The 24,403-nt window shown below is 39.9% G+C and overlaps 1 protein-coding gene across 15 annotated transcripts in view; it reads right to left on the bottom strand.

Moving 5' to 3' along the window:
• Positions 1-24,403, bottom strand: part of HHAT (hedgehog acyltransferase) — a 360,564-nt gene that overhangs the window by 59,828 nt on the left and 276,333 nt on the right. The window lies entirely within an intron of this gene.

Raw genomic sequence — 24,403 nt, 5'->3', positions numbered from 1 at the left:
GGCCAGTTAACTTGACTCAGGGAAGCACCCCCATAAATCTGACCCACTGATAGTGGGAATCCCAGTAAAAGGGTTCAGGAGAATCAGTACAAGCCAACCCCCTTCCTGGAATCAGAGCTCAGGGTACATGCCCCACCGAGAGTGAACTTGTAGCAGCATCAGAGAATGTCAGCTTATCATAGCACCTAAAACATGCAGGAACTGGAGAGATGTTTTCCAGTAATGATGATAAAAATTTCTGCTCGTCCGTCCAAGGTCTTCACTGCACTGTTCCTCCCCTTTTAATATTTTCTCAGGGATTTCATAACTTAAAGTGTTTATTTCTCAGCGTTGATCATTCTGGTGCCCTACTGAGTAAGACCACAATGCTGTGGCTGGAGTATGTGCGCCCCATCGGTACGTGCACAGGGATTGTCCTTCGGGACTGCAGATTCCGGATGAGAACCAGGTACGGCTCAACCCAAGGTTTCCGACAAATACCTCAGCCTAATCCAAAGACACAGAAAAGAGGGATTTCCCTGGTGGTCCAGTGGTTAAGAATCCACCTTCCAATGCAGAGGACATGGGTTCGATTCCTGGTCGGGGAACTAAGATCTCACATGCTGCGGGGAAACTAAGCCCGTGCGCTGCAACTAGAGAGCCCGCGGGCTGCAACGAAAAGATCCCGCATGCCGCAAAAAGACCCGACGCAGCCAAATAAAGATTTTTAAAGATTTTTTTAAAAAAAACAAAAAAGGCATAGGAAAGAGAGAGAGCAGAGGTTCTAGAGATCATTCCTGAATATCTTCCTAAAGTTTGCACATCTCTGGGGTCACTTGCATCTTGATTTCAGCTGTGCTCCTGTTACAAACAGAATTCTGAATTAACAAGCAAAAAGGACTAAGCTAGAGGGTGAGTCTCAAATAGGAGATTTACTTATTCCTGGTGACCCTACTATGGATCATCTGTGGCTACTCTGTAAGCCTTGGTAGTGTCCTCTGAAAGCCTAGAGAAAGGAATTCCTGATCCCCTCCCCGTTTCTCCCCTGCCAGTCCCAGGTCTGGTCTGTAGGCTCAGATATACCTGCTACCCTATAGCTTCCCATCCATGGCTCTCTCCTCTAGCATCATCTTGGAGCATGGGTTTTACTGCCACCATCTGTGAGAGTGTGACTTTCTCATGGATAAGCTGTGTAGCAGGCAGTGACTAAGTTGTCTGCCTGCACATGGTTGTTCTGGAAAGCTCTCATGTGATGCTGACACGCCCTTGGTTAGAGGCCACCAGACAAGATGACCTCTAGTCTCTCCCCCTCCTCTGAGAGGCCACAAGCATGCACAGGGGATGCTGCCAAACGAGACCAGAGAAGAGAGAACTACACAGCATAAAAACTGGTAATGAAAGAGAAATAGGGATGAAGCAGGATTGTAATTCAGCACTCTTCGCCTCTGAGAATAAGGAGACAGTCATCTGCCAGTTTCTGCATTTTCGAGCAGAGGAAGATACTTTCTGAGTGTTACTGACTCAATTAGCACTGATTCAGGAGGTGGCGTGACAGGAAGCAGGGAGATGGGGGAAAAATCCAAAATAATAAATCCAGAAAATATGAACTGTAATAATTGAAATAAATGTTCCCAAATAATTCTCTCCAGGTACAGGGGTCACTGATAACACATTTGATTTCTAAGGAACGTGAGGAACTTCTGTTCAAACCCTATCAGTCTTCCCTAACCTAATATCCCGTTAGGGGAGTTCAAAGACCCCACTGATCTTTCCCTTTTTAATGTCGATTACAGAGAGTGCACATTGCTTGGTTAAAGCTCAAAGTGGTTCTCCTTTTGTGGGAAATGATTACAATTATTAAATAATCAACACAGAGATAACCAGAGAGGAAAACACTGTTTGCGTTAGGTTGCTAAGCGGGGCTGTGGTGCCGGGTTTCCTGGTACAGGGCGAGGGCCGGGCTACAGGGGGAGGCAAAGCTGGGGGGAAAGAGGCAGAGCAAGGGAAGAGATGCAGCAGAGAGTGAGGGCTGGAGGCACGGGGATCGTCTCTCCAGCACCTGAGACCCTGGTTCCTACTGCTCTTCCTTTGATTCTCTGATTACCCCAGTATCTCTCTCAGCTGCATGATTCAATAAATTCCTATTTCTGCTCAGGAAAAATGGAAGTCAGAGTAAGAGCAAACACAAAGGAGCCTCTTATCTCAGAGACAGGAGGGAAGATCTAAGATTTGAAATGACCAACTACAAGTCAATCTTTAGAAATAGTTATTTTTTAAAAATTAACAAGAATGGTAAAGGCACAGGCTGTTGGAATCAATAGGCTAGAAAGACTTAAGGAGAAATCAAGATGCTCACGGGCAATTCTTGATTATCTGACCCCCACCGCGGGGTGAGCGGGTGGAAGACAAAATAGATGATGATAAAGAAAATCCCAAAACCTAATTTTAACCAAGAGCCCCATCCTCTGAACTGGCAAAATTAGCCTTGCCAACACGCAGCAAACTTGACAGAACACTGTGTCTCTTCATTGTGAACCAGTGGGAAGGCAGAATGATGAGCCAGAAGAAAGGAAAAAGAGGACCCGTCCGGAGAATCCACAGGAGGGTAATAATTAACAGCAAAGGGGACGGAAGCCTTGCCTGCAACTCGTCTTTCCTCTTTGGGTTCCCTCGTCTCATTGTAGAAGGTGACAGATTTGACATCAGGGATTTCTTTCTATCTCGGGAACCATCTGGCCTTAGTCATTGGTTTACAGGAACTCTAGAGGTAAGCACCACATTCAGCGTTCCCCGGAGGAAAAAAAAAATGCCATCTGGGCAAGGCTGGAAGAGTATATTCCCTTGGCCCAGCCAGCTCCGTCAATAAATATGACTTTCTGGGCCCCTAGGGCCACAGGGCCAAAATTCCCACTTTAAACACTTCCTATCTTTTGCACTGTCTCTTCTGAAGTCCTATTGCAATTACTGTCATCACTCCTGTGGTCCTTCACATCTAGGATGCAGGTTGTTCATGGGCAGGGTCAAGCCTCACGTGTTAGTCACCCATCCTCATGGCTCAGGTGCTTGAAAGGTTGAGGAATTGTAAACCAAATAGGGAGGGAAAAAAAAAATCATTGTGCAATGAAGATTCATCAGGTATGAAAAGAACTGCCGACTTGATCAGATAAGGCACTGATTAGTAAACAGATTTTCATTTTCATTACCATGACTACATGAGGATAAAAAAGAGCCCTGGTCTCGTCATGGTCTCTTCCCAGAGGACAGATGAGTCTGTGGCCATCCAGTATTCTGGCAGCAAAAAACCCCAGGGGACCTTTGGAAATTTGCTAGACGTTTTTGGGTGTCCCAAGGACAACACAATTGGCAGGAGGTAACGGTGGCATTTGATGGGCCAGGGATTATAAACATACTGCAATGTGTGGGATAGAACCGTCCTGGCCCAAAATGTCAACAGCGCCCTCTTGAGAAAGGGTCAAAGGTTTTCTTCTACTTTCATTATAGAGCTAACTTCTCTCTCGGCCCATGGGGCACAGAACCTCCCTTCCTCTCTCATCTCTAGGAGCAATGGCAAAAACATGCCTGTTTCCCCCTGGGGCCCAGAAGAATGCACCCCAGGGCAGGGAAAGCGTCCTTTTATAGTGTCCCAGTGCTAGGCCCCCTCGCTCCCCCCCACCCACTACCTCCTGGTATCACATTTGAGAGAGGGGGAGCCTCTTGTGTCCCCAGTTATGTTCAGGCAAGACGTAGCAACCTCCTCACCCTCACAGCCCTGAGACCTGGAGGAGAAAGGAAGAATGGGAGGCCAAGCACGTTGGAAAGCACCACTTTGTTCCTCTACAGGGATGACCAGTGCTTTCGCACTGACTCTTAACTCATGCGACAGGTTGGGGCAGTTTCTCTCCATGTTAGTGTCAATATAACCCACTCTTCAGGCCCAAGAGCAGGTACCCTCTAATTCCTCGGGGTAAGCTCGCTGTCTCTGAAAGAAGAAACAAGGGTTGGTGTGTGGAAATGCTATAACTAACAGTTTAGCGACGGCTCTAAACTTCCCTCTAAGACACTAACTCCAAAGCTGAGGCATGTAACCCAAACAAAGGAAACCTGGGGCTGAACTAAACGTCTGTCAGAAGAGTTTGCAGTTCCTGCTGCGAGGTGTCTGCAAGTGTGTTTATTCATATCTCCATGGCAACCCCTCTATCTTTTCCAGTCAACATCCTGTCCTTGGAAATCACAGGACTGGCCAGGCAAACAAGCCAGGGCCTGGGGTGGGGGGTGCGGTCCACAGAATCTGGGTCAGAAGTGATGCTCAGAGTGGCCATGGGGGTGAGAAGCAGATGGTGTGGTGGGGCTGCAGGTGGCTGTGCTCCGGGGGCCCCGCACTTGTCCACGGAGGGCCTGCACGTGGGGCTGAGACAGGAGGAGGGGACGGGCTGAGCATCTGGGGGAGCATATGGGCCGGAGGAACGGCTGCTGGAGACAGTGACAAAGGCTTGGCAAGTTGGACCTGATGCTTTTTATTTTTAAGTGGGGGAGAAGCTAAAAAAAGAAACTGGGTGGGTTTGAGCAGCTGGACACAGTTCTTCCATATAATCACTGAAGTTTTTCATTTTCTAATAAAAACACTAACGAGAGGGAAAGAGAGGATAAACAAGGACATGGCAACGGGAGAGACTAGTGCAGACCAGGGAGAGCAAACGAGGGGTGGACACCCCACAGGCCATAAAGATGAGACCAAAGACAACAAAAGAAACAATTATAGCCCTTGTGAAAGAGAAGGGTGATCAGAGTGAAACGCTCAGGGTCAGGAGGACCCAAACCCCAAACTCATTCCAGTGTCCCTGTCCCATCTCTGTACCAACCTGCCAGGACACTGCTCCCCTTGCTTCCATTCTCAAGGCACTTGGGTCATTTCCACTTAGAAGTCTGTTTTACCAGTTACCCATCTCTCTCATGTTCCCACCAGCATGGTAAGCTCCTGAAGGACAGCGTGGCCTATTCTTCAATCTGTAACACACAAGGCCCACGCATACTCTGTGTGCGCTCAGTAATTATCTTACACCTGTTCCTCCCTTTGCCCTACGTAAGTTACGGAATCTCCTGACTTCCTTACTATTCCATCCCCATGCTATATCCAAGCCAAATGAATACATGAAGGCACTGAGAAAGCAACACTTTGTACACGTATGGAGTGTCAAAAAATCTCTGGCCAATGAAGTTAAAATTTTCAATCTCTGTTTGCTACTGTGATCTAAGCAATACATGCTCCTAAGAGAGAGTCAGATACCTGCAGTGATGAAGGCAAAGCCGGCTTTGCTTAAACGGAACAGTTACCTGCTCCACAGTTTAGAAGTCCAGTTCAGTTAAAAACAGCAGAGGCTATAACTTAGGATCCAAATCCATGCAGCATATGAAAAGATTTCAGAGAACTTTCAAATAACTAAGGAAACAGCTGTCTCCTGTTACATTTAGAAAGCTTAAGCCATATATTAAGTGCCTGGGGTCTTGCTAAAAGTTCTGGAATGGCCAACAGAACCGTGTCACCCTGTGTTTTTACTTTTCCACTACCATGGACCCACCTCCAGTCTGTACGTCTCTGCTCTGGATTTCGCAGAAGACTCTTTCTTAACTGGCATGTTCTACTCTGGCCTTTACTCCTCTAGTTCATCAAGCATACTGACTATGACTCTCCATTATGCAAAGTATTTTAGTGGTTTTTCGTTGCTTACAGACTAAAATCCAAACTGGGAAGGCACTTTACAATCAGAGCCCATTTCACTTTCCAACCTTAACTCCTGCCACTCTTTATCAATGGTACAGCTCTATTCACTGCTCTCCAAACATAACATGCACTTTTACATCTCTGTGCCTTTGTCCAAGCTGTTTTCTCTACTTAGAATGTGCCCTCCCTACTCCTTCTTCAAGCTCCAGCCCAATGTCAGCTCAGGAGAGCAATGGCTTTGGACCAGCCCAAATTGGGTTCAGGTTCCGGCTTTCCACCTTTTAACTGTGCTGCCCAGAGCAAGCTCAGGATCCCCATCTACCTAGTTCACAGTTGGTATTTGATAACCGTAGGCCACCCTAAACCTGGGAGTGTTGATCACCTATTTTCTGTTTCCATAAGCTATGGGATAGATAGCATCAATCTATATAGGTCTTAGAGAGCTACAATTTTTAATGTAAAAAAATTCACTATGTGAAGAGCTTTACCTATACTGCAAAGTAGGTTAAATTATTCCCATTTTACAAAGGACGAACTAGAGGAGCAGATATTAAGTAACTGGTCCCAGGTTATATATACTGGTAAGTACAGAGCAGGATTCACACAGGTTTCTCTAACTCAATGTCTTCCTACCCCCCACTACATTATACAACTTCACGTCTGTGTAACAGTGATTATCCCCTCCTCTAGACTGGAATCTTCAAGGAGTTTATCTCTTCAGTGCCAGATACAAAGTAGATTTTCAAGAAATGTTTGTTCCACAGATACTTCATGCATGTGTTCCTTTAGCAATGGTTGACAGATACCCACCAAGTGTCAATTTCAGGACCTCACTATTTTCAAGAACAATATGGCTTAGAATGACATTGGACTTTTAAAAAGCAATTGGAATTCACAATTACAGAAGGAGGTTCAGTATATCTCCCTAGAAAATGACACCTAACAGACCAAAAGTAAGAAAGAATACAGAATTGCTGAATAGAAATTAATAGGCCTAGCATCCAAATTGAAAAGGATGAAAAATTACCTCTGTTCACAAATGACATGATCTTATATGTAGAAAGCACTAAAGATTCTATTTAAAAAGTTATAACTAACAAATTCAGCAAAGGTTGCAGTATATGAAATTAACATGCAAAAATCAGTTGTATGTCTATACATTAACAATGAACAATCTGAAAAGGAAATTAATAATTCCACTGACGATAGCATCAAAAAGAATAAAATACTTAGGAATACACTTAACAAAGGAGGCAAAATATTGTACACTGAAAACTACAAAACATTGTAGGTATGACATCCATATTCATGGGCTGGAATACTTAATATTGTTAAGATGACATTACCACCCAAAGCTGTCTCTAGCTTCAATTAAATCCCTATCAAAATCCCAAAGATTTTTGTTTGCTGAAACAGAAAAATTCATACTAAAGTTAACATGAAATCTCAAGGGACCCCTGAATGGTCAAAACAATCTTGAAAAAGAACAGGAGAGTCGATCAAGATGGTGACATAAGGGGGTCCTGAACTCCACTCCTCCCATGGAGGCACTGAATGGACAGCTATATATGGAGCAATTCCCTGTGAATAAATCGATAAAATATAAGAAAGTATCAAACAGAAATCATAGAGCTGAAGAATACAATAACTGAACTGAAAAATTCAATAGAAGGGTTCAACAGTTCAACAACAAACTAGATCAAGCAGAAGAAGAGATCAGCAAACTCAAGGACAGGGCAGTGGACTTCATCCAATCAGAGGAACCAAAAAAAAAAAAAGAACAAAAGAATGAAAATTAGTGAAGATAGCTTAAGGGACTTACAGATGCCATCAAGCAGACCAATGTATTATGAGGGTCCCAGAAGGAAAACAGAGAAAGGGGCAGAGCACTTATTCACAGAAATAATGGCTAAAAGCTTCCCTAACCTGGGGAAGTAAACAAACATCTATATCTAGGAAGCCCAAACAGTACCAAATAAGATAAATCTAAAGAGACCCACACAAAGACACATTATAATTAAACTGTGAAAAGTTAAAGACAGAGAGGACCTTAAAAGTAGCAAGAGAAAGCAACTTGTTATATACAAGCGAACTCCCATAAGACTACCAGCATATTTTTCAATAAAAATTTTGTAGGCCAGAAGGAGCAGCATAATATATTCAGATTGCTGAAAGAAAAACACTGCCAACCAAGAATATTCTACCTGGCAAAGCTGTCCTTCTGAATTGAAGGAGAGATAAAGAGTTTTCCCGAACAAAAACAAAAACAAAAAAGCTGAAGGAATTCATCACCACTAGACCAACCTTACAAGAAATGTTAAAGGGGTTTTTTTCAAGTTGAAAAAAAAGGATGCTAATTAGTAACAGGAAAACATGTGAACGTATAAAGCCTAATGTTAATGGTGAACACATAGTTAAATTCAGAGTACTCTAATGTTGTAATTGTGGTGGGTAGATCACTTATAACTCTAGTATAAAGGTTAAAAGCAAAAAGTTTTACAGACAACTACAAGTACAATAATTTGTTAATGAACACACAATGTAAAAAAATGTAAATTGTGACATCCAAAACATAATCTGTGTGGAGTGGAAGTGTAAAAACCTAGAGCTTTTGTATGCATTTGAAGTTAACTTGTTATCAGCATAAAATAGACTGTTACAAGTATAAGATGTTTTATGAAAGCATAATGGCAACCACAAAGCAAAAACCTACAGTAGATATACAAACATAAGGGAATCAAAGCATACCACTACAGAAAATCATCATATCACAAAGGAATAGAGCAAAAGAGGAACCAAAACACAAAGTAATTACAAAACAAACAGAAAACAATTAACAAAATGGCACTAGTAAGTTCATATCTATCAATAATTACTTTAAGTGTAAATGAACTAAATTATCCAATCAAAAGGCACAGAGTGACTAAATGGATTAAAAAACAAGATCCAGCTATATCATGCCTACAAGACACTCACTTTAGCTTTGAGGACACACACAGTGAAGGGATGGAAAAAGATATTTCATGAAAATGTAAACCAAAGAAGGCTGGGGTAGTTAAACTCTTCAACAAATGGTGCTAAGAAAACAGGATAACCACATGCAAAGCAGTACATTTGAACCCTCACTTTATACCAGATACAAAAATTAAGTTGATGAATCAAAAATCTAAACATCAGGGACTTCCCTGGCGGTCCATTGGTTAAGACTCCATGCTTCAACTGCAGGGGGCGCAGGTTCAATCCCTGGTCTGGAAACTAAGATCCCACATGCTGCGTGGTGCGGCCAAAAAAATCTAAACAACAGAATTGAAACTATAAAACTCTTAGAAGAAAACATAGGAAAAAAATTTCATGATATTGGATTTATCAGTGATTTCCTGGATAGGACACCAAAAGCACAGGCAACAAAAGTAAAAATAGATAAACTGCACTTCACCAAAATTAAAAACTTCCATGCATCAAAGGACACTATCAGGCTTCCCTGGTGGTGCAGTGGTTGAGAGTCCGCCTGCCGATGCAGGGGATGTGGGCTCGTGCCCCAGTCCGGGAAGATCCCATGTGCCGCGGAGCAGCTGGGCCCGTGAGCCGTGGCCGCTGAGCCTGCACGTCCGGAGCCTGTGCTCCGCAACGGGAGAGGCCACAACAGTGAGAGGCCCGCGTACCACACACAAAAAAAGGACACTATCAACAAAGTGAAAAGGTAACCCAAAGAATGAGAGAAAATATTTAGAATCTCATATCAATAAGGGATTAATATCCAGAATATATAAAGAATTCCGACAACAGAAAAACAACCCAATTCAAAAATAGGCAAAGGACTTGAATAGATATTTATCCAGAGAAGATATACAAATGGTCAATAAGCACATGAAAAGATTGTTCAATATCACTATTCATTATGGAAATGCAAATCAAAACCATAATGAGCCACATGAACCACAACTTTACACCTACTAAAATGGCTATAATCAAAAACAGAAAATAAGTGTTGATGAGGATGTGGAAAAATGGAGTCCTTGTGCATTGCTAGTGAGAATGCAAAATGGTGTAGCCATTGTGGAAAACAGTATGGCAGTTTCTCAAAAATTAAAAATAGAATTATCATATAATGCAGCAACCCACTTCTAGGTATATATTCAAAAGAAATGAAAGCAGGGACACAACAGATATTTGTATACCAATGTTCATAGCAGTATTATTCACAGTAGACAAAACAAAGAAACAACCCTAATGCCCACTGATGGATAAATGTGTAAGCAAACTATGATATACATGTAGAATGGAAATACTGCTCAGTCTTAGAAAGAAAGGAAATTCTGACAGACACTGCAACATGGATGAATCATGAAGACGTTAGGCTCAGTTATAATCATGACACAGAAGGGCAAATATTGCACAATACCACTTATATACAGTACCCAGAATAGTCAAACTCATAGAAAAAGAAAGTGAAATAGTGGTTTCCAGGGATTAGGGGGAAGAGGTACCAGGAGTCATTGTTTAGTAGGCACAGAGTTTCAATCTGGGATGATAAAAACATTCTGGAGACTGATGGTGGTGACAGTTGCACAACAATGTGAATGTTGAATTTTACATGTAAAAGTGGTTAAACTGGTAAATTTTCTGTTATGTATGTTTTATCACAAGAATTATTAGGTCTTGTCTAATAGATCTGCCGAATAGTGAATACATGCAATTTTCATACACATGTGGGCCATAATCAAACTGAACGTGTCCTAAGCCAGGAAAGGAATATAAGTACATTTTAAAAATTTATCATGAAGTTTATGCTCACCAACAACAAATATTAGCAAAAATTAACACACTGGTAAATTACTTTAAATTTCATTCATTTTAGCTAAAAGTTTTTATTCCAGGAATAATAAAATGGATAAACTTTGGCAAGTGTGATCAATTAAGAAAATAAGGTGAAATAAACAACAAGAGGAAATAATACATACGACATTTAAAAATCTTTGGAGCGTATATAGCAATATATTTGGAAACCTAGATAAAAGATAATTTATCTAGAAAATTTAAACTACCTAAAACTCTCATAGGAAAAGTAGGAAGACTAAAAAAAAAAAAAAGCATAAACGTAGAAGAATTGAAACTGTGGTCAAAGCTCTATGCTCAAAGAAAGACTGCCCAGATATTCTTAATGAGAAAGTTCTACCAGATGGTCAAGAAACAGATAATTTCCATCTCATAGGAACTGTTTCAGAGGGTAGAAAACCATGGGAAGCTTCCACTCATTTGAGGATGCCAGCACAACTCTGATACCAAAGTCATAAAAAGCCAAAACAAGAAAAGAAAACCAGAAGTCAATCTTTGTTCCAGAAATTACCTTTAAAATTCTAAATTAAATAGCCGCAAATCAAATACAGGAATGGTTCAAAGAATACTCTCGATCAAGTAAGATTTATCCCAGGAATGGAAGGATGATTCAACATTAGAAACATTAGAAATCCATGTAACTCATGGGATTAAATAATTAAAGCAGAATAATCATATGATAACTCAATAGATGACAATAAAGTAAGCTTTTTTAAGTTGATAAAGAGGGTATGTCAAAAACCCAGAGAAAATATTCCCACTAGCTTCAAGAAAAAGACATTTTTGGGGCTTCCCTGGCGGCGCAGTGGTTAAGAATCTGCCTGCCAATGCAGGGGACATGGGTCGAGCCCTGGTCCGGGAGGATCCCGCATGCCGCGGAGCAACTAAGCCCGTGCGCCACAACTACTGAGCCTGTGCTCTAGAGCCCCCGAGCCACAACTACTGAGCCCATGAGCCACAACTACTGAAGCCCGTGCACCTAGAGCCGGTGCTCAGTGACGAGAAGCCACCGCAATGAGAAGCCCACGCACAGCAACAAAGAGTAGCCCCTACTCCCCGCAACTAGAGAAAGCCCGCGCGCAGCAACAAAGACCCAATGCAGCCAAAAATAAATAAATATTTTTTTAAAAAACAGTAATTAAAAAGAAAAAAGACATTTTTTTCCTGTATCATTCAAAACTGTACCAGAAGACCAAGTATAGTGAAACAATTAAATGCAGCAAGAGTTAAAATTGTTGGCAAAAACAAAACTGTCATTATTTGTAGATGATATGACCATCAATCTAGAAAATTCAAAGGAAACAACCGACAAATCACTAGAGCTAAAAAAAGATTTAAAGTAGATGCAAAATGATCAACTCAAAACAAAAATCAATACCTTTCCTACACAATAGCAATAATTCAAAAAGAAATGCACAAGACTTCTAAGAAATGATAAAACTTTATGTAAGAACATAAAGGAAGACTTGAATAAATTACTATTCAAGGCTGGGAAGACTCAGCATTACAGACATGTCAACTCTACTCAAAGATACAATTCAAAGCAAATCTAATAAATTCCAATATAAATACCAAAGGGGGTTTGAGAAACTTCACTTTTGAGGAATTCTAAGATTCATACAGAAGCAGCAATGTGCAAAAACAGCCAATGTAACTCCAAAAAAGAACAAAAAGGAGCACAGGACTTTCCTTACTGGGAATCAAGACATTCAAAACTCTAATATTTTAAACAGGACTAATTAAATAGATCAATGCAACAGAAAAGAGAGCCCAAAAATGAACCCGTGTGTATCTGGATATTTACAATATATTAAATGTGATCTTTCAAATCAGTGAGGGAAAGATTACTGAATAAAACAATTTTAAAATGTAGAAAGCATTCTTGGTGCAGGCCATACAAAAACAGGCAGCAGACCAGATTTGGTCCCTGGGCCATCCTTTGCCAACTCCTGCTCTATTCTATTCTCTGTATTGCCCTAAAGAAACACTTTATGAACAAGGAGGCATGAACAGGCAATGTACTGCAGCTGCATTTGCAAAAGAAAAAAAAAATGAGAGGCAACCTAAATTTTCAATAGAATAATTTTCAACAATAGAATAAATCAATTATCACATATCCACATTATGTCCAGTTATGCAGATCTACATACTCTAATATAGAAACATTTTCAAAACATAATATGAGGAGGGAAAAAAGTAAAAACTTAAAAATATTTATACATTTCTAAACCACACACACACATATATGTACATACAAAGTATGAAAGGTATGCAAGGCTACACTGCAATCTGATAACAACGGCTACCTTTCATGGGAGGAAAGTGAACAAGGTGTGTCTGTTTGGGTGATGAGTGCCTTAGAGGAACTTCAGCCTTATCTGTATTTTTTTCAAGATCATATGGTCATAAATGACTTCATAAAGTATAAAGAATAAAAGAATAAAAAAAGGAAATCTAGGAATCTTTCCACTAAATGACCCTAGAGCCTGGCCACCTCCCCTGAGTATAGAGAGTCAAGGCACATGGGTGGAAAGATGGAATCCAGACGACCATCACACCCAAGTCGTGGCTGCTCATGGCACTGGGGTCCTCCCTCTCTAAGCAGCACTGAGGTCCATTGGGACTATTAAATAAGCCTAGGATGTCACAGCTATGGCCTCAGCTATATCCTGTTCAAACACAGAAACAACAGCTTAGGGCAAGGCCTGCTTCTAAAGCAAACTTGACATTTAAAAATCTAAAACTGACAAACAGGTAAAGCATTCCAAAATAATTCACCAAATGATGGCACAGAAAACTCTTCTAGTGACATTCAGTTAAACATAGTAGATGAGACATCTCTGCTCCCTTCACAAACCCCATTAAAATGAAAAGTAAACATTTGAAAAGGTATAAATCCACAGACAAGGAATGGAAGAGAAGTGAACAGCAAGTGAGCAAAGTCAAACCATCTTTATAAGATAGAAAGCAGATGAATGAATTAGCAGAGCTGAGATACCTGAATACTACTAGATGCCAAAGAGAAGAAAAGTCACTCATATACCAGGTCCCCAGAAGTCCCAGGCATTAGAGATACCATATACCACAGACAACAACAGTAAACCACGGAGGAAAAAACCAGAGATTGGTTAAAAACCTGGGTAATGAGCATATGGACCACAAGGATAAAGATCCTTCTTTCTCCCCATCCCCACCCCCACCCATGATGAAGTTTTTTTTTTTCCATAAATAAACTCCATCAAAGAGATTCTAAAGTCAGGGACAATAAGCACAATGACATTTCAGAATTACCAAAGGTATCTGCATTAAGCTTCTAGAGAGAAAAACAGAGTACATACAAGGAATCAAGAATTAAATGGCATTTCTCAACAGTACAGCTAAAAACTAGAAGACAAATAATATCTTGAAAATTTTCAGGAGAAATTACTTTTCAACCTAAAATTCAGTGCTAAGATAATCAATTAAATGTGAGGGTAGAATAAAGAGAGTTCTAGAAATACTAGGTTTCAAAAAAAATAAAAAAGTATCACCCATGATCCCTTTCTAAGGAAGCTACTAAAGGATGTGCTCCAGCAAATCAAAGGGAGCGGGGGGGAAACAAGGAGATCTGGGGCCCAAGACACAAAGATTCAGCCTAGGAGAGAGGAAAGGGGACATGTCAGGACAACAGCCACAGAGCAGATCTGAAGAGAAATAATCCAGATGGGAAGGGAGGATGGAAGGTCTCCAAGAAATATTTTCCAGGTAAAGAGAACTGACAGATTACCAGAGACATCTGACCACATGGAAAATAAAACACTATTCTCAGGGATTTTTCCAATTTTATTAGGGAGTTTGGAAAGAAGTGATGACAGTAAACCAATTAATCAAACAAAATAGGCAAGGCAATTCTTAATCTGAGTTGCGGAAACAGGTGACTAAGAAAGAAAATGCAATTATAGAACATTAACTGGTTTGGCAGGGAGCCACACTTAACATAGTGATGATAATGTAAACACTGAGTTCTGATTTAACAAAAGGGAGAGATATTATTACATTAGGAGGAGAAGTGGGGAGTACATCTAAGAGGCTAAAACCTCATGTAGAAATCACTCAATATTTATAATCCATAAGTGAAGAATAATAGAATATACTTTAAAAAGACAGAGGTAAATATCAGAAACAACTAAGAGAATTGAAAGTTGTAGTGGGGTGAATTGGGAGATTTTGATTGACATATATACACTAATATGTATAAAATAGATAACTAATAACCTGCTGTATAAAAAATAAATAAAATAAAATTCAAAAAAAATTGTTGCTAATGGAGATAAGAACATAAGAGTGGGAGGAATGGAGAGAGCTCTTCTATTTATTTATCTAAATGAAGCCTTGTGTAATATTTGACTTTTGAACCATGAATCTATTTTTTTTAAACTTCCTGGGTTTCAGTTTTTCACACTGTAAAATAGGGATAATGATGATATTTACCTATCAAGCTACTATTAAAATCACACGAGATAATGCAGTAAAAGTGCTTTGGGGAACATTCTCACTTCCCTTGGACCAATTTTTCAGAAGCGTTCTTCCACAGACAAGTTGTGTGGAGCCACACTTAAAACACAAGTTGTCTAAGAACTGAGGGCTGTTTTGTCGACTCATCGAATGCCAAATCTGCACAAGCAGCAAGGAGATGGGACGTGGATGAGTAATCTAAGTGGCTTGGGTTTATCATGGAAGACTCCTAGTCTGAAATCAAGGGGGCTTGAATAGATCATGAGAAACTGGATTTGACTTCTTTCTATCAAACTAACCATCTGTTTTTAGAAAGATTACTTATAAATTCCTCATCTTTAGGTTCCTCATCTGTAAAACTGGAGGTAGTAACACTTGCCCTGAAGGGTTGTTGTGATGGGTAAATAATATAATGAACATGAAAGATCTTTGTGCAGTGTCTGGTGCAGTTCCTTCTACAGCACAGGATGGCAGTTACAATAGTCGCACATCCATCTGCTCCTGAGAATGACAACTTTAACCTTCAATTTCTAACATAAACTAAGCATCCAGGGTCAACTAAGCAAAACCAGCAGGTAAGTCCACCCTCTTCCCTTTTCTCTCAATAATCTTTGATTAGATACCAATACTTATTCACTGTAGAAAAGGCTGAAAATATAAATGAGTCAAAACAAGAAAACATGCACCATAAATAATGTGACCATTGACGTTTTAGTGTATAACCTTCCATACGCTTTTCTATGTTTCAATTTCTAAATAAAAATGCATTTTTATTATACCTACTATTTCATATTCTTCATTTTCATCTTCTCACAGAGAAATTATTTCAACATCATCACTTTCAAAAGCTGCATAGTTGGCTTGACAGATGTCCTGCACCGTTTATATTATACTCTTTCCTGTCACCCTTCAGGGGTTAAAAAGTGGCCGTTCCAACACTCAATCTGGCCTACTGAGTGGATTACAGGGTTGACACCAGAGGAGAAAGCAAGAGCCACCTTAAATTGTGTGTTTCAATACATGTTGGTGATCAAGAGTACATTGATTCCAACCCAGCTCATCTCAAAAAAGGCCAGCAGCTGCTTGATATGCTTTTTAAAGCAACATTTATTTCTAGGCATTGAAAGGAATGTGAGATATTTTGGAAGTCCTGCGCATTTCTGACATCTCAGAGATTTAAAAATGAATAGATAGACAAAGATTTACTGAGCTCTGCCCACCAGAGCAACAGCCATCTCTACCCACCACCAGTCCCTCCCGTCAGGAAACTTACACAAGCCTCTTAGATAGCCTCATCCACCAGAGGGCAGACAGCAGAAGCAAGAAGAACTACAATCCTGCAGCCTATGGAACAAAAACCACTTTCACAGAAAGACAGACAAGATGAAAAGGCAGAGGGATATGTACCAGATAAAGGAGCAAGATAAAACTCCAGAAAAACAACTAAATGAAGTGGAGATAGGAAATCTTCCAGAAAAAGAATTCCGAATAATGATAGTGAAGATGATCCAGGACCTCGGAAAAAGAATGAAGGCAAAGATCGAGAAGATGCAAGAAATGTTTAACAAAGACCTAGAAGAATTAAAGAACAAACAAACAGAGATGAACATTACAATAACTGAAATGAAAAATACACTAGAAGGAATCAATAGCAGAATAACTGAGGCAGAAGAACGGATATGTGACCTGGAAGACAGAATGGTGGAATTTACTGCTGCAGAACAGAATAAAGAAAAAAGAATGAAACAAAATGAAGACAGCCTAACAGACGTCTGGGACAACATAAAAACAACAACATTCGCATTATAGGGGTCCCAGAAGGAGAAGAGAGAGAGAAAGGACCAGGGAAAATATTTGAAGAGATTATAGTCGAAAACTTCCCTAACATGGGAAAGGAAACAGCCACCCAAGTCCAGGAAGCACAGAAAGTCCCAGGCAGGATACACCCAAGAAGAAACACGCTGAGACAAATAGTAACCAAATTGACAAAAATTAAAAACAAAGAAAAATTACTGAAAGCAACAAGGGAAAATGACAAATAACATACAAGGGAACGCCCATAAGGTTAATAATTGATTTCTCAGCAGAAACTCTACAAGCCAGAAGGGAGTGGCATGATATATTTAAAATGATGAAAGGGAAGAATCTACAACCAAGATTACACTATGCGGCAAGGATCTCATTCAGATTCAATGGAGAAATCAAAAGCTTTACAGACAAGCAAAAGCTAAGAGAACTCAGCACCACCAAACCAGCTTTACAACAAATGCTAAAGGAACTTCTCTAAGCGGGAAACACAAAAGAAGAAAAGGACCTACAAAAAAAATCCCATAATAATTAAGAAAATGGTCATAGGAACATACATATCGATAATTACTTTAAACGTGAATGGATTAAATGCTCCAACCAACACAGGCTCGCTGAATGGCTACAAAACCAAGACACATATATATGCTATCTACAAGAGAACTACTTCAGATCTAGGGACACATACAGACTGAAAGTGAGGGGATGGAAAATGATATTCCATGCAAATGGAAATCAAAAGAAAGCTGGAGTAGCAATACTCATATCAGATAAAATAGACTTTAAAATAAAGAATGTTACAAGAGACAAGGAAGGACACTACATAATGATCAAGGAAGCAATACAAGAAGAAGAAATAACAATTATAAATATATATGCACCCAACATAGGAGCACCTCAATACATAAGGTAACTTCTGACAGCTATAAAGGAGGAAATCAACAGTAACACAATAATAGTGGGGGACTTTAACACCTCACTTACACCAATGGACAGATAATCCTGACAAAAAATTAATAAGGAAACACAGGCTTTAAATGACACAATAGACCAGATAGATTTAATTGATATTTATAGGACATTCCATTGAAAAACACCAGATTACACTTTCTTCTCAAGTGTGCATGGAACATTCTCCAGGATAGATCATACCTTGGGTCACAGATCAAGACTCAGTAAATTTAAGAAAATTGAAATCATATCAAGCATCTTTTCTGACCACAACGATATGAGATTAGAAATCAATTACTGGAAAAAAAAACGTAAAAACCACAAACAAATGGAGGCTGAACAATACGTTAGTAAACAACCAAGAGATCACTGAAGAAATCAAAGAGGAAATAAAAAAATATCTAGAGACAAATGACAATGAAAACACGACAATCCAAAACCTATGGAATGCAGAAAAAGCAGTTCTAAGAGGGAAGTTTATAGCAATACAAGCCTACCTCAAGAAACAAGAAAAATCTCAAACAAACAATCTAACCTTACGCCTAAAGGAACTAGAGAAAGAAGAACAAACAAAACCCAATGTTAGCAGAAGAAAAGAAATCATAAAGACTGAGCAGAAATAAATGAAATAGAAACAAAGAAAACAATAGCAAAGAGCAATAAAACTAAAAGCTGCTTCTTTGAGAAGATAAAGTTGATAAACCATTAGCCAGACGCATCAAGAAAAAGAGGGAGAGGACTCAAATCAATAAAATTAGAAATGAAAAAGGAGAAGTTACATCAGACACCACAGAAAAACAAAGCATCCTAAGAGACTACTACAAGCAACTCTATGCCAATAAAATAGACAATCTGGAGGAAATAGACAAATTCTTAGAAAGGTATAACCTTCCAAGACTGAACCAGGAAGAAATAGAAAATATGAACAGACCAATCACAAGTAATGAAATTGAAACTGATTAAAAATCTTCCAACAAACAAAAGTCTAGGACCAGACGGCTTCACGGGTGAATTCTACCAAACATTTAGAGAAGAGCTAACACCCACCCTTCTCAAACTCTTCCAAAAAACTGCAGAGGAGGGAACACTCCCAAACTCATTCTATGAGGCCACCATTACCCTGATACCAAAACCAGACAAAGATACTACAAAAAAAGAAAATTACAGACCAATGTCACTGATGAATATAGATGTAAAAATCCTCAACATAATACTAGCAAATAGAATCCAACAACACATTAAAAGGATCATACACCATGATCTAGTGGGATGTATCCCAGGGATGCAAGGATTCTTCAACATATGCAAATCAATCAATGTGATACACCATATTAACAAACTGAAGAATAGAAACCATATGATAATCTCAATAGATGCAGAAAAAGCTTTTGACAAAATTCATCACCAATTTATGATAAAAAAATTCTCCAGAAAGTGGGCATAGAGGGAACCTATCTCAACATAATTAAGGCCATATATGACAAACCCACAGCACACATCATTCTCAGTGGTGAAAAACTTAAAGCATTTCCTCTAAGATCAGGAACAAGACAAGGATGCCCACTCTGGTCAGTAAGATTCAACATAGTTTTGGAAGTCCTAGCCACAGCAATCAGAGAAGAAAAAGAAATAAAAGGAATACAAATTGGAAAAGAAGCAAAACTGTCACTGTCTGCAGATGAAATGATATTATACATAGAGAATCCTAAAGATGCCACCAGAGAACTTCTAGAGTTAATCAATGAATTTGGTAAAGTAGCAGGATACAAAATTAATGCATGGAAATTTCTTGCATTCCTATACAGTAGTGATGAAAAATCTGAAAGAGAAATTAAGGAAACACTCCCATTTACCACTGCAACAAAAAGAATAAAATACCTAGGAATAAACCTATCTAGGGAGACAAAAGACCTGTATGCAGAAAACTCTAAGACACTGATGAAAGAAATTAAGGATGAGACCAACAGATGGAGAGATATACTGTGTTCTTGGATTGGAAGAATCAATATTGTGAAAATGACTATACTACCCAAAGCAATCTACAGATTCAATGTAATCCCTATCAAATTACCAATGGCATTTTTTACAGAACTAGAACAAAAAATCTTAAAATCTGTATGGAGACACAAAAGACCCCAAATAGCCAAAGCAGTCTTGAGGCGAAAAAACGGAGCTGGAGGAAACAGACTCCTGACTTCAGACGATACTACAAAGCTACAGTAATCAAAACAATATGGTACTGGCACAAAAACAGAAACATAGATCAACAGAACAGGATAGAAAGCCCAGAGATAAACCCACACACCTATGGTCAACTAATCTATGACAAAGGAGGCAAGGATGTACAATGGAGAAAAGATAGTCTCTTCAATAAGTGGTGCTGGGAAAACCAGACAGCTACGTGTAAAAGAATGAAATTAGGGCTTCCCGGTGGTGCAGTGGTTGAGAGTCCGCCTGCCGATGCAGGGGACGCGGGTTCATGCCCCGGTCTGGGAGGATCTCACATGCCACGGCGTGGCTGGGCCCATGAGCCATGGCCACTGAGCCTGCACGTCCAGAACCTGTGCTCCGCAACGGGAGAGGCCATAACAGTGAGAGACCCGCGTACTGCAAAAACAAACAAACAAACCAAAACAAAAAAGAATTAAATTAGAACACTCCCTAACACCATACACAAAAATAAACTCAAAATGGATTAAAGACCTAAATGTAAGACCAGACACTATAAAACTCTTAGAGTAAAACATAGGAAGATCACTCTTTGACATAAATCACAGCAAGCTCTTTTTTGATCTACCTCCTAGAGAAATGGAAATAAAAACAAAAATAAACAAATGGGACCTAATGAAACTTAAAAGCTTTTGCACAGCAAAGGAAACTACAAACAAGACGAAAAGACAACCCTCAGAATGGGAGAAAATATCTGCAAATGAATCAAGGGACAAAGGATTAATCTCCAAAATATACAAACAGCTCATGCAGCTCAATATTAAAAAAACAAATAACCCAATCCAAAAATGGAGGGAGGACTTAAATGACATTTCTCCAAAGAAGACATACAGATGGCCAAGAAGTACATGAAAAGCTGCTCAACATCACTAACTATTAATGAAATGCAAATCAAAACTACAATGAGGTATCACCTCACAGTGGTTAGAATGGGCATCATCAGAAAATCTGCAATCAACAAATGCTGGAGAAGGTGTGGAGAAAAGGGAACCCTCTTGCACTGTTGCTGGGAATGTAAATTGATACAGCCACTATGAAGAACAGTAGGGAGGTTCCTTAGAAAACTACAAATAGAATTACCTATGACCCAGCAATCCCACTACTGGGCATATACCCAGAGAAAACCATAATTCAAAAAGACATATGCACCCCAATGTTCATTGCAGCACTATTTACAATAGCCAGGTCATGGAAGCAACCTAAATGTCCATCGACAGGCAAATGGATAAAGAAGATGTGGTACATATATACAGTGGAATATTACTCAGCCATAAAAAGGAGCGAAATTGGGTCATCTGTAGACGTGGATGGATCTAGAGAGTGTCATACAGAGTGAAGTAAGTCAGAAAGAGAAAAACAAATATTTTATATTAATGTATACATGTGGAACCTAGAAAAATGGCACAGACGAACTGGTTTGTAGGGCAGAAATAGAGACACAGATGTAGAGAATGAACGTATGGACACCAAGAGAGGAACGTGGCGGGGTGGTGGTGTGATGAATTGGGAGATTGGGATTGATATATGTACACTTATATGTATAAAATGGATAACTAATTAGAACCTGCTCTATTAAAAAATAAATAAAATATAATTCCAAATAAAATGAATAGATATATACACATATACATACATATACACATATATAAATGCAGTATATATATGCTACACACAGTCACAGCATATATACACAACACATATCATACACTGTAAATAAATACATACTGTAAAAATATATTGCACTAAGTATGTGCATATTATTTTGGAATGAAGTGACTATTTTACCTTTCCATTGATAATAGGAACACTGGAAACTCAAGGTCTGCTACCTCCAGTGGGTAATTTGGATTTTCTGGGAGGAAAAAGAGACCCAGATTTGGAAACACACATCCAAAGCTTCAGCATGTACATAATAAGATTATGCTTCTTCCTAAGCTCATCTATAGAAAACTGCTAGGCACTAGACTATGCTGTCGAAGCAGAAATCAGGGTCTCTCACATAAAGAATCTCATACCACAAGCCACCTAGAAAAGCCCATTTCAACCATTTACATTCAAGCCGTGGAATCTCAACTTTGGCTCAGTATTCTTTCCCGAGGCTACAGTTCCCCAGGGTGAGGGTTTGTGCTGCGCACTTGGAGGGGAGAATGGACAAGAGTGCCCTGGCGGCAGCAGTGATGAGACAGCTGCCCCTGCATTGCTCAAGCCTAAACTGAGAGGGACGGGAAAGGCAGCAGAAGCCCCAGAGCTGACCAGACCAGGTGGGCTGAATATCTGAAAATTGCCTCCATTTCAAGCCTTCTCTGTCAGATAGCAGACTCAGTAATGGAAAGTTAAAAAAGAACCTTTGAAAATGCTTTTGCCTTTCTAAACATATTTGAACTAAAAGGTGGAATTATTTGCAGCTACCACTCAGACCAAGAGGGGTTAAGGCACGGGTTCAGATTCCCACAGAGAAGAAAATGTATAACCAGTGAATTGCATCATGTTTCCTGCATTGTTAATGATCCTTTGGAGTGGGAGACAATGAGGGGGGCGCCAAGAGGTCGTCATCCACCAAGGAACACATTGTTCATAACAACGGGCATTGCTTTTTTGAGACCCAGGGGCCCAGGTGAGGGCTAGCAAGCTACTACAAAGGCTAATTTAACGTGTGGGATTAATATGTTAATTTGATGCTCTCCTGTTTGGTTAAGTGTTGCATTTCTATATTTCTAAGTCTGGCATTCAAATCTCTTTATGGGGGGACTATTTGGCCTCTCTAACCTCTTTTCCTCCATTCTCCCCAGTGACAGCCCCTTGACTGTCAAAGCAGCCTCCTCACCTGAGCATGGCATGCCCACGCCTGACTCCAGGCTGTGTGTGCTATTCCCCTAGCCTTGAGCCTGTCTTCTCTCTACTTACCTATCCAAATCCAAGATCTTAACTCCTTAGAATCCTACTCAAGCCCCAGATCTTTAAATAAACCATTCCTAAAAGCTTAGCTCACTCTGACCACCACCCCATAAGAACATCAGCTGCCTCTATGACTCATTTGGGTCTCTCTGCACATAATGCCTTATACTGGTCCTCAACTGGTGTGCACACATCTTGCCTCTCCAACCAAATCATAAATTCGTGGGGATGGGGATGATGACTCACTGCTCTTCTCTTCCACTGTTAGCTCTCTGACATGGAGCCATAACCTCAACCTTACTTGACTCCCCAGTAGCATCAACACCATTGACCACTCCCTCCATGAAGTACCTTCTTTTTCTTGGTCTCTGTGAAATTATCCTCTAGATTTCCCTCTCACCTCTTGGTCCCTCCTTCTCTATCTAACTTCTAAATGTTGGTGTCCTCAGTTCATTCCTGGGCAGTCTCCTTTTCCTCTCTTTCTGTACTCCCTCTCTTTAGAAAGTCTCAGACAATTCCACAGCTCCAAAATATCATCTACATGCTCCCAAACATCTGTCTCCAGCCCAGACCTTTCTTCTGAGCAATGCCTGGGAAGAATAGGCCAATTAGTATTTTATGATATTTATGAAGACAAGTCCATTTTTTAAATATAAATCACTTAGCTCCTCATGGAGAAAAGCTCTCATTCCGTGGTTTTATTGCCTCTCTACTCCAAAGGAGCCACTGCAAAGATGATCATCCTGATAGGAGGCCAGGTGAGATACCTTATTCATGGAGAAAATCAACTAATAATAGACTGTACCATTAAACACTGATAGACTAGTACACTGTATTCACTGAAGCACCAAAAGAATATGCAAAAAAAGGGATGAGGAGGGAGGGATCAAGTCTTTCACTCAGAGTTCCCTAACTGCAATGTGTCTCCCACATAGGGCGCTGAAATTTTTTTTTCCTAGATGAGCAAACTCAGAAACAAAGGACCAGGTTGACTCTGCCTAAATGGGCTCAGTCTAAGAAGGGTTCTGGTCTGAAGAAAAGGGTCACTGACAGGAAGCACTTGATCTCTGTTTGTCGAAATGAATGCAAGTGGTGGAGGAATAGAAGATCGTGAGCCATTGTCCAACAGAATAACTCTTCTCAGACCAGTTTGCTTTGTATTCCTTCAGTGAGTTAGCTGGGCTATGATCACTGACCTCCAGTGAAAAGGTTTTCTGATCAGGCCAACTGCCATGTACATCTTGCCAACTGGTGAGTTAGGGTTCCACAGAACTAGGAAACCATTGGGTGGATCATGCCAATAGCTTTACAATCAATTATCCTTTCAAGTTGATTGATCTCTCAAACTCCTCTTCAAAATCAAACTGATCAATATAACTGATAAACTGAATGGACATCACCACAGAGCTATGGGTTCTTTCTGACACAGCAGAGCATCAGGTCCCTCCAAGAACCATTAGACTGACCGTCCATGATTTTCACTGGAGGTATGTT

Source organism: Globicephala melas, chromosome 1 (assembly GCF_963455315.2).
Source record: "Globicephala melas chromosome 1, mGloMel1.2, whole genome shotgun sequence".
NCBI classification, from domain to species: Eukaryota; Metazoa; Chordata; class Mammalia; order Artiodactyla; family Delphinidae; genus Globicephala; species Globicephala melas.
This window is presented reverse-complemented; position numbering and strand designations above follow the sequence as displayed.